Source organism: Lycorma delicatula, chromosome 8 (assembly GCF_047948215.1).
Source record: "Lycorma delicatula isolate Av1 chromosome 8, ASM4794821v1, whole genome shotgun sequence".
Lineage (NCBI taxonomy): Eukaryota > Metazoa > Arthropoda > Insecta > Hemiptera > Fulgoridae > Lycorma > Lycorma delicatula.
Window position 1 is genome coordinate 111,296,907 of NC_134462.1, and position 11,468 is coordinate 111,308,374.

General features: G+C 28.9%; 1 protein-coding gene across 1 annotated transcript in view; it reads right to left on the minus strand.

Moving 5' to 3' along the window:
• The window catches only part of LOC142328701 (cytosol aminopeptidase-like), a 76,554-nt gene extending 73,686 nt beyond the window's left edge, over positions 1–2,868 (minus strand). Inside the window, exon 1 of the mRNA XM_075372638.1 lies at positions 2,739–2,868. The gene's annotated coding sequence lies outside the window, so the exon portion shown is untranslated. The remainder of the gene's footprint in view (positions 1–2,738) is intronic.
• Positions 2,869–11,468: the final 8,600 nt, after the last annotated feature.

The window sequence follows — 11,468 nt, forward strand, 5'->3', positions numbered from 1 at the left end:
AGCAACTTCTTTTAATACCTCTATTTAAACGACATTAATATTTTCTGCAAAAATGGCCATATATATCATCTACAAATGCAAAACAGTCAAGCTTTATCTTCTTAATTTTTGTACTTTTCCCTTCAACTTTTTTTCCAATTTCGGATAACTTTTTCAGGGCACAGTTGAATAAAAGTGGTAAAAATACATTACCTTTTCTAACACCACTGCGCTGTCCGAATTTTGAACGGGTTTGATCATTTCTGACAAAAATAAGTCTTTTACAATACAGAAAATACATAAAATAATAGGCAAAAATGATAAACTGAAAAACCAACCAAAAAACTTTACGAAACTATCAATCACAATAAATGGGAAGAGGTGATTGTAAGGGAATACGCTAGCCACAACAAATCAGCATTTGAATTCGAGTTAATTAGAAAATTAATTCAAATAACATGTAACTTACTCCTAGACGCTACAGGTTGATGTGACCCCCAAGCCTTCCGAACATAGCCCGATCCCCTGCCTGTCTTCTCAAATTGAAGACGCCAAGCGTCCTCAAGTCACCCCCTCCACATCATCCATCCACCTATTCCGTGGTCTTCTTCTATTGTACATTCCTCAATATCCTCCCTGCCATCCTCTCTCATCTCCCATTCTAGCCACATGATCCACCCAATTTTTCCCGATTCAACGAACCTTACATCTTCATTTTCCAGTGTCATTAATTTCAACATTATTTTTCGCTTTTCCTTCCCCATTCTCACAGACAGTGAGTCTGCTCATTATGTTTTTTTTCTAAAACTCTCGCATGTTCGATGCGTCATTCACTCCCAACCATGTTTCAGAACCGTAACAAACCACAGGGCTTAGTAGTAGTTATGTATAAAAGGCGGACTTAAATAACTTCATACTGGCATAAAAAGTTCTGATACCCGCCATTATCTTTCTGCCTATCTCATCCGACACCAAGCAAAAAGTAAACATAACACTAAATCATAATTTGAATAAATTTATTTAATTCAGCTCCGTACATATATACATACTGTTAACCATAATACAATTGCATAAAAAAATAATTGATTAAAACAATTTATAGAAAATGATAATAAAAAATAAAATTTTAAGAATTTTTATTTATAATCGATGCTGTCAGCCTAAATCGAGAGATACCTATTAGAATAGCTTTTATTTACTTTTTATTTCAATGTCAAATCTGCGTGTAGTAAAATAATGATTAATTCAACGAATTGTAAATGTTTTATCTTCTGAAGGAATATCATTAGTCAGTTTAATATACACATACATGAATTGAAATCAATTTATTTCTTGTTTTTTGTTTATCTAAAAATGTCATGTTGAACGGAACTATGATACGAAAACATAATAAAAACAATTTTTTTAAATATTTTGAAAATGGTTTTTGTGATTTTTATACATAAACTGATAAATTTGATCAATAAATTAAATACAACATCCAACCGAATTCGATAATAGTACAGCCAAAAATACAAAATGTCGTAATTGGGTTATTATTTATCGTACAAAGTTCAAGTAATGCCAAACTTTACAGAATTCCTTAAGTTAACAGGTTTTTAATATTTTCATAAAAATATTTAATCGAATTTTATTACCCTTCCTCAATAGACCACCCTACTCCATACATTCTCCAGAATGATAAGTGAGTAAAAGTACACTAGTTAAACAAAAAATTCCTTCATTATTTCTATATATAATATCTATTTTTACCATGCAATATGTGATTTAAACACAATGCAGTGTCTTTTCTGTTTTCCCCATAATGGTTTTTTTTTTTTACGTTGCCTATTACTTATTAATAATTGCTCGTTATAATTATAATTTTATGGTATTTGGAGGTATTTGCAAAGAAATCATAATTATGATGTAACCAAACTCAACCTACGCTCGTTTCGTTCGCTAACCTTGACAATTAATTAATACGGTATAGTTTGAGTATTTAAATGATAAATAACTGCAATAATTACTGAATTTATTATTTAAATACTCAAAACATAACTGTTAATTAATCAAGGTTAGCGAGCGATGCGAGCATATTAAATTTGGTTAGATTATATTTATAATTTCTCTGCAAATACCGACCGATTTGGGAGAATTTTGCCTCTGTTGTACTTTCTTTTTGAAAATGTTGACTCGTCTATTTCTACCGTTATTCCTGGACCTTTTATGGATTTTTTAATAAATGACCGGCATACAGCTCTCTCAGGTAAATTTTCCAACTCGTTATTGCTTCAACTGATATGCGCTCGCTTCGTTCACTAACCTTAACTAATATGTAAAATATGTTAATATGGAGAATGTTTAAAATTACCGGTATAAAACAGCATGTTAGTGTTTTACTCATCAATTACTGTAACACATATTATATTAAGTAATTTTTATGTGAAAAAAATGGAGGCGTAAAACGAAAAAGTACCCGGAAATGCTGTAAAACGGTTGCTTCTTTTTTAAACGATTGTAACATTTTATGTGTTCTCTTTAGTATCAAGCTACATACATTATTTTATTTGGTATTCTAGATTTTATCTTAAATTACTTTTAGGCAGCCGAATAAGGAAATCGTTGAAGTTAAAACCTCAAGAATTTGATCTGTAAGTAGAAAGTAGAACATAGTAAACTTCTGAATAAACTGAACTTCCACTGATTCTAAGAACGATCGCGTCCAGTTATCGGCTTTCTATTATAAGAAATAATAAGAATAATTCAAATAGTGTTACCTGAATATCTTCTTTCAGGTTATTTGGTATGTCTTCCAAGTTAATACCGACACAATTAGCAGTGTACATGCGTCGACTGTAGGAATACTTGCAACGTCCCAGAGCTCGTAAACCTCCAGTTGTCGTCGCGATCATCAATACACCAAAAATATCTGCAAAACAAAACATTATAATTATATTTATTATTCTCCAATATCAAAATAATATTCGTTTTTGTACTTGTCGGTTAGCATCCCAACCGATACGATATCTACACAATCTAACCGAACATAACATAATGCTCGCTTCTCTCGCTAACCTAATTTTTACTGATAATATTATCTTAATTCTATTTCATTAGAAATAAACTTTTGCGATTCATTTGAAGACTACACTTCATTTACACTCATACATATCATCTTCATTCATCCTCTGAAGAATTATCTAAACGGTAGTTACCGCAGGCTAAACAGGAAAGAAAGTGTTACATGAGACGCTAACAGACAAGTACCTTATTTTTATCCAAGAAAAATCTGTAAAAAACCACAAAAAATAAAGATAAACTATGATTATGATATAAAGCTAGTCGGTAAGCACGATAAAACATTTATAATATTAATAGATAGCAAGTTTTCTTTCAACAAAATTTTGATCTCTTTCAATGATTTTAAAAATATTTTTAGAATGTTCTCAAATTAGAATTTACGAAAGACTCCATGAAATACTATCGAAGAACTGTCTAAAAATAGGATATTTTTAAACATTTTTTCCATATGTAAATGAATTAATTATCCACGGATCTGGTTAAAAATAATTTTTACCTAAAAACTTTATCATTTCTTATTTTTGTATTTAATTATTTAAATAAAAACAAAGTATAAAGAAATCCCATAACTAGTAAAACGCTATTATATTTTATAGTTAGACAAATCAGTGGTAACTTGATTTTATATTTTCAAAATTAATATTTTAATAAATAAATATTATTACAATGTTATTACAACATTATTATAATAACCGTTTTATCATTATAATCATTACTGTATAAAAAGCAAAAATAAAAGAGAAATTACAAAACGACTTAAAAAATGCTAAAAAGAAATAAATATATATCTTAACTACTTCTTTAAATCCAGATTTGTAGTTAGCCGAAATTAAAAATAAAAACAATAATTATAATTCTAGGAACTATTTCTTTTTTTTCTATAAATAATAAAATATTATACGGAATTTTTATCATACTCTGTAAAAAAAAAAAAAAATTAATACTGCATATTACTACAGAGTAAAAAACACGGTGAAAATTAAAAATTTCCGGATTTATGTTTACGAGCTCTTTTTTCATATTTCCTGAGAGAGAGAGAGAGAGAGAGAGAGAGAGAGAGAGAGAGAGAGAGAGAGAGAGCACGCTTTCTCTCATGTGTGTGCGCGCGCGCGAAAAATTTGTTTATTTATTTTATTATAAATGATTTAACTGCAATTCGGTCACAAAGAAATAGTTCGAAAACGAGGTTTTTCGCAAGAAACAAAAGAGTATCTGGATAAAAAATAAGAAAAGAATGCTAATTAATGATCTAAACAGACTGCTATCAAACTAACGTAAATCTTCATAAAATACGTATTTATTTTTTACTTAAATCTGTACATGTATCCGTAAAACTTGACATTAAAAGATTTTTTCCCGGCAATTCTTATACCTTTATAAGTATTAGAAAAAAATTATGGACCTATTTTGGTAACCGGAAACCGCCATTTTTCTTACCGGGAAAGCTATCAGTGCAGCTGTAGCGCTGATAGCTTTAGCAGGGAAAGTATTGGAATCGGACCAGTTTGGGCATAGGCGGTTTTCACCGGTTCTTTACGTTTTGACACAAAAAAAACCAAAAAACCAGATGTAAATTTTACGGATATTCGTATGTACGTGTGTGTTGAATGTAGCACTCTAAATCACCTTATATCTCCAGAACTGGACCGATTTTGACCAAACTTGGTCAGATTAGTTGTACGTATGGGGCATTGATGCCATTAAATGTTCAATTTAAACGGTCATACGGGTTAGGCTGCACAGCAAAGTCACCCTCAAATTCTCGAGATTTCGCCTAATTAAGGTCTTGTTTTTCTTGGACACATTTGTTAACAATTGAAAAGTAATATTTGCAAAAACTTTTTTTACAAAATCGCACTCCCACCCAAAAAAAAATGCTCTAAATAAACTAGAAGCTATGTGAGTACATTGCATCATTAGTACTCCCTTTCACCACAAGTAGCGCTAGTGTAACACCGACGTAAAACTGCTGCAGTCGTCCACTATATTGTAACAATACAGGTGAGCAACAGAATTAAATAAATGAATAATTTTTAGAGTAAAAAAGTATTTAAAATGGCTGCTACTACCGCCACACCCGCGCGAATGAAATACGGGTATGCGCGAACGCTTTGGTTAGAATCACTGAATTAAATAAACGAAAAAAAAATTATATTTAAATAAAATGAAATGCATCAGTAAAAAGCCGTGTGAAAAAAGTCCTACAACTGTGCTGTCAATTTTTTTTCTTCCAAATCGGTGGATATTTGGAGGTATTTGCAAAGAAATTATAAATATAATCTAACCAAATTTAACCTACGCTCGCGAGCAAAGGTTAAGTTTGATTAGATTATATTTATAATTATAACCAATAATGCTTACATTGGATCTCCCTCAGGTACATTTTGAAGACCCATGTTTGAATAAAATCAACGCATAGAAATAAAAAAATATAGAAAACTAATCAGATTGATTGTTAACATGGAAAATTGATCCTTTTTCGATAAAAATGTTATTTGGTCATTGGTTTATTTAATAATTGTTATATAAATGTAGAAATGGGCGTTTTTATTGTTATTTTTGAGAAAAAAAGAAAAAAAGTGGTATCCGCTTACCGTAAAAGGTCTAACATTATTAACGTATACTTCGCAATCGATAATAATGAATTTTCGTGCGAGTGTAATCTGAATAATAGAATGGAATAAAGAAGTATAACATTGCACTATTACAAACTACAGAAGTTATTCTAACGACAAACAAATAAATAATCGTCTATTTAAATGTTGTAATTTTTCATTTCATAAATATTCCACAAATTATCTGGAAGAAACTGAACTACCGAACTAGCAAACAGTAGCTTTACGAAAGAATTAGTATCAGTCGTGAAAATTGTTAACACGCTAAAAAATTTCTATACGTATAAATTTCAAGCGTATCTGTTGAATTAATGCTTTAAAAAATTTCAGTGTTTGATTTAAATTATTATTTATTCTTATTAATTACAAACTGTTTAAATTATCTTAAAATAAATTTAAATTATTTTTAAAAAAAACTTTCATGATTATTTCTAATAAATAATGTATATTTATTTTAAACTTTTAATAACCGTTTCTCACGTATATATATTACCTTCGGAGTCATATAATAAACGTATTTTTTGAAATCTACTTTTTATGTTAAGACGCAGGGTTATTTAAATGAGGAACTTTAAATTATTTTAGGAAGGACTTTTAATTTTTAAAAGCCCTTCGGTCGGCTGCACACAGCTCCTGGTGGCTCGCTAGGCTCCATCCACGCTAAAAGCAAAGCTTTACTTTACGTTGGCTCACCGCTAGAACAATCCGTTTTCTGCCAGCCGTCAATGACAAAACAAGTTCAAATATTATACCAAAATTAATTTACAATATAAAATAATTAAAACTATTATTTAATTGAACCAGCAAAACAAAAGATTTTTGAATAATTAAACCTAACCAAAGTACTAAACCAAGGTGGCAGTTATTCGACATTATTTTTGGTCCTCCGACCGCGGATATGATCTACAACTTTAAACAATTATAATCTTGATCTTAGAATTTAAGATTAATAAAAAATTTTATAATTCTAAGTATTTTTATATTATATTCCAATTGAAAAGTTTAGAATAACATAAACTTACACAAAAATCTAAAACAATTTTTTAAAAAACCTTTAACGTTAAAAATAACACTTCTTTAAATTTTCCTTTACATCTTTACTTTTAGATTCAATCAAATTAAAAAAAATCACCAACTTATTAACCCTTAAATTAGAAATGAATAATTCACACCAAATCTTTACAAACTTTAAAAAATAAATTTTTAAAGAGTAGAAAATGCTCCTCCAAAAGGTTTGTAATATTTTCACCTGGAAATAACTCAAAACAGCAGGAAATATTGATTTCAAATATAACCAGGTTGAAGTAATAACCCAAATATCCGATATAACCTTTTATATTAATATTTTTATAAACATTTATATTTATTTATTTATTTTATAAATATAATGTAACTAAAATAAACCTATGTTTTCTAACCTCGACTAATTAACAATAAGTATATTTTGAGTATTTAAATAATAAATTGAGTAATTATTGTAATTATTTATAACTTAAATAATTAAAATATTATTGTTAATTAGTCGAGGTTAGCGAGGTTAGGTTTATTTTGGTTAGATTATATTTATAAAATAAATAAATATAAATGTTTATAAAAATATTAATAATTAATTTTCGAGGTTTTTTCGAGGAAAATTTTCACCGTGTTTTTTTACTCTGTAGTAATAGGCAGTATTAATTTTTTTTTTAGAGTATGATAAAAAAATCCGTATAATATTTTATTATTTATAGAAAAAAAAGAAATAGTTCCTAGAATTATAATTATTGTTTTTATTTTTAATTTCGGCTAACTACAAATCTAGATTTAAAAAAGCAGTTAAGATATATATTTATTTCTTTTTAGCATTTTTTTAAGTCGTTTTGTAATTTCTGGTTTATTTTTTCTTATAAAAGGTCATAAAATGGTAATACGAGGGTTAGTTTTTTCAAGGTGTGATCGGTCGCGAAATAAAAACCCGCCCAAAAATCGGATGAACCTTTTCGCATATGTGTTGCGCAGCGTCTCTAGTACGCTTTAATCTAGCCGCGTGATTCATTTAGTTCTGAACACGCAGCAAGCACGTAAACATGTATACAACAATAGCATCTCCCGCCAAGTGTGAAGTGCGTGCAGTAATTCGATTTCTTCAGGCTGAGGGGTGTTATGCAGCTGAAATTCATCGGCGAATAAGTAATGTGTACGGTGAAACTTCAATTACTGACAGCAAAGTGCGACAATAGTATGATTTGTTTACATTTGGGCACCCCCCCCCCCCACCTCAGCCCCTGTGCTCAAACCTCACGAGCACTGATTGGTCGATTTTCCCCCGCTTTTTGGCTCCGCCACTGCAGATAGCCCACCAATTTTAAATACAAATTTTTTTTAATTTTAAAAATAGGGCGTAACTCGAAAACGGTGCACCCAAGCCCATTTTTAACGCGATTTTGATAAGCTTAACTGAAAGGGTACTTTCCAATTTTTTGAATCGATTGCCGGTAGTTTCATCCGCCCAAGTCCACCCGTTCTCGAGATACACCCTTTTCACAACATTTTTTGAAATTGATGCTGAAATGAATTGAAAACATACTCGGTTAACAGTTTTAATCACTTTTAAATTAATTTTTAAAGAATCGGCCATTATTACTTTCCGCGAAAGCAAATAAAAATAATTAAAATTTCTACTTATGAAGGTTGTTTAATAACTTTGCCGCTTAACAGTGAGTAAGCTTACGTTTTCATATATTAATAAACAATACGCGATTGTATTTGGTGTATAATTCTCTTCAACTTCAATATTAATTTTCAAATTTATAACGCCCATTTTTATCGATTCATCCTTTCGTGAACAATTAATCACGTACAACAGATATGTTTTTATAATCTGAAAACGTATATGGCGAATCGGTCAATTTATAATACAATTAGTAGTGATGACCAAACATCATAATAAAATTTACACAATCATGGTGTCATTAGCCATTTCATCAATAAACAAAATAAACAATCTACAACCTCCACCACCCATCATCCCGCTTTCGCTGAAAATAATGATGCCCGATTTTAAAATAAATGTAAAAGTAATCAAAACTGTTAAACGAGTGGTTAAAACACATTTTCATTTAATTTCATCATGAAAAATAAAAATATTGTGAGAATAATTTTTTTTTTTCATTACACTTTAAAATACTAGTTGTGCTTCAACTGGTAATGAATCTACTGCTTTATTCACCACAGAACCAATAATACCACGACCTTTTTTTTGTTCATGTCTATATATTTCAATATAAATAAATTATTGATTCTGCTGCTTTTAATAACTAGGAAGAAACCGAATCATTTGGTGGATGGAATTCCATCCACCAAAATATTTTACAATAAAACAGATTATTTCGCAGTTTTACTCGGCTCAATGTACAATAAATTTACAAAATAATATATAATTTTTACAAGACGATGAAATTTTATTTATTTATTTTACCTTCTTTACACCCACTGTCTTTAATTTTTTCTAGATTTACCACTACAGTGTTTGGCCCATCGGAATTCCGAGGAGCCCAAGTTTCTGCATAAATAGTGTTTGCCCCCATCGATTAATTCTTTAGCTTCTTTATTTTGAATCCAATTTCTAAATCGTTTCCCATATAGGCGATTCTTCGTACATGAGGAATCGCTTTATTATTGTTTAAAATGTTAATTTTAAATATTATATAAAATTGCAAAAATGTATTTGAAAAGTTTAAATTTAACCAGAAATTACTAAATCTAATGGATATTGCACCCTTTGGATTCACTTTGTATAGGATATTTTGTGGGCTGAAATTCCAACAGACTAATTTTTGTAAATAATAATCTCAATTGATCTTGTATTGGTAATAATTTTAGTTATTTCATCTTTATCATCAATGTCTAATATTTTCTATATATTGGAAAGTTAAAATTATTCATCTACAAACCATAAATTAGTAAATCTAATGGATTTTGCACCCTTTGAAACGAGTTTATATGAATTATTTTGGTCACTCGAATCTGCGGGACCAAAATACTTTAACAATTTTGTAGACTCTTTAAGTACCAGAAATTACGAAATCTAGTGAATTTGTACCCTTTGAAACGATTTTATTTGAATTATTTTGGTAGTGAAGATCTTTACCACCAAATGAGTTGAAAAAAGAAAAGAAACTAGTTTAAATGTATTGTGTATCTGCATCAATAAATAATTTTTTAAATATTGGAATAACCTTTTTTACAATTCTAAGCATCAATACCACATGTAAATTCTACATCATGGTAATTATGACCATTACAAAACTACATCATTGTAATAATATTCTATTATTTTCATCTACAAAGCAGAAATTACTAAACCTAATGGATTTGTACGCCTTCGGATTAGGATATTTTGTCAGCTCGAATTCGAGCCGACTTATTTTTGACAATAATAATTCTTGTATTGGTAATAATTTTAGTTATTTCAACTTTATCATCACCTTTAACATTACAAAAAGCCGAGGTTCGTATGTGAGCATCGGCTTCAATTAATTTTTTTACAACAATAAAATATTAATTTTAAATATTATATAAAAATCAAAAATGTTTAATATTTGAAAAGTTTAAATACCAGAAATTGCTAATAAAATGGATTTTATATCAAAATACTCTATCAATTTTTTAGATTCTTTGTTACAAAATAACTACCAGAAATTACTAAATCTAGAGGATTTATACCCTTTGAAATGAGTTTATATGAATTATTTTGGTCACTCGAATCTGAGCGTTCAAATGATTCTATTAATTCTAAAATGCAATTTGTAAAAATGTCCAATATTTTTTTTTTTAAATTTCATCTACAAACCAGAATTATTGATTTTTATTAACTACATTACAAATTACCCGAATATAAGTAACGAGATGAATAGTACAATTTCAATATACCAGAAGATTTTAATATGTATATAGTGAAGTTGTGGTTAAAAATAATACATTTAATTATACTCGTCTAGTGTTGGAAAATCCCATTCAAGTATAATATTTTTTTAACGCAAAACTTTAAAATTTCTCATTTAAAAAAAATGTTTATATATGGGGGAAGAAAATTTAAGCCCCCACCTCTGTATGTATTTAAAGACAAGCATTCAAATGATTAGATTGTTTTCTTTATTTATTAATGCCGAATAATGTTAATTACTTTATATTTCATAAACATACACAAATTTATAAATAAACACTACCTAAAAAATTCATATTAAAAATCACAAATCGTATTTCAGTTTTTATGGTTTTTAAATTCAGAACAAGCGTGATAACGAGTTGACGGTACATATAATAATTATAATTTGAAATAAATTTGTGTAAAATTCCACAGTAAATAATGAAGCCTTATCAATTTTCAGTTTAAGTTATATCAATTTTCATGCAAATGTAACCACATTTTAATGGGTAATCGTAAAAATCATGCGTTATAATAAATAATATTTGTATTAAATTTTACAATAGCGGAGACTAACGAAAGAATATGTAAAAGATTAAGATACGAATATTTATTCATTTTTATAATAGTGCGATTTGATGAAAATATTTAAAGTTTGGCTCTTCATCACATTGACTTAAAAAGTACAAAAAAAAACCATGAAATATGACCCAATACGTTTCTAATCCACTCAGAGGCAAGCCGATAAAAATAAACCGATGGTAATTGACGTTCATCCAAGCACATCGCAGATTATACTTAATATTCTCCGCCCTCCAGAGATTACATCAGTAACTAGGCAATCAAAATATTGTATTTTTCCAACGAATCACGAGTAGGAATACGATTGACCAATCAAAAAGCAC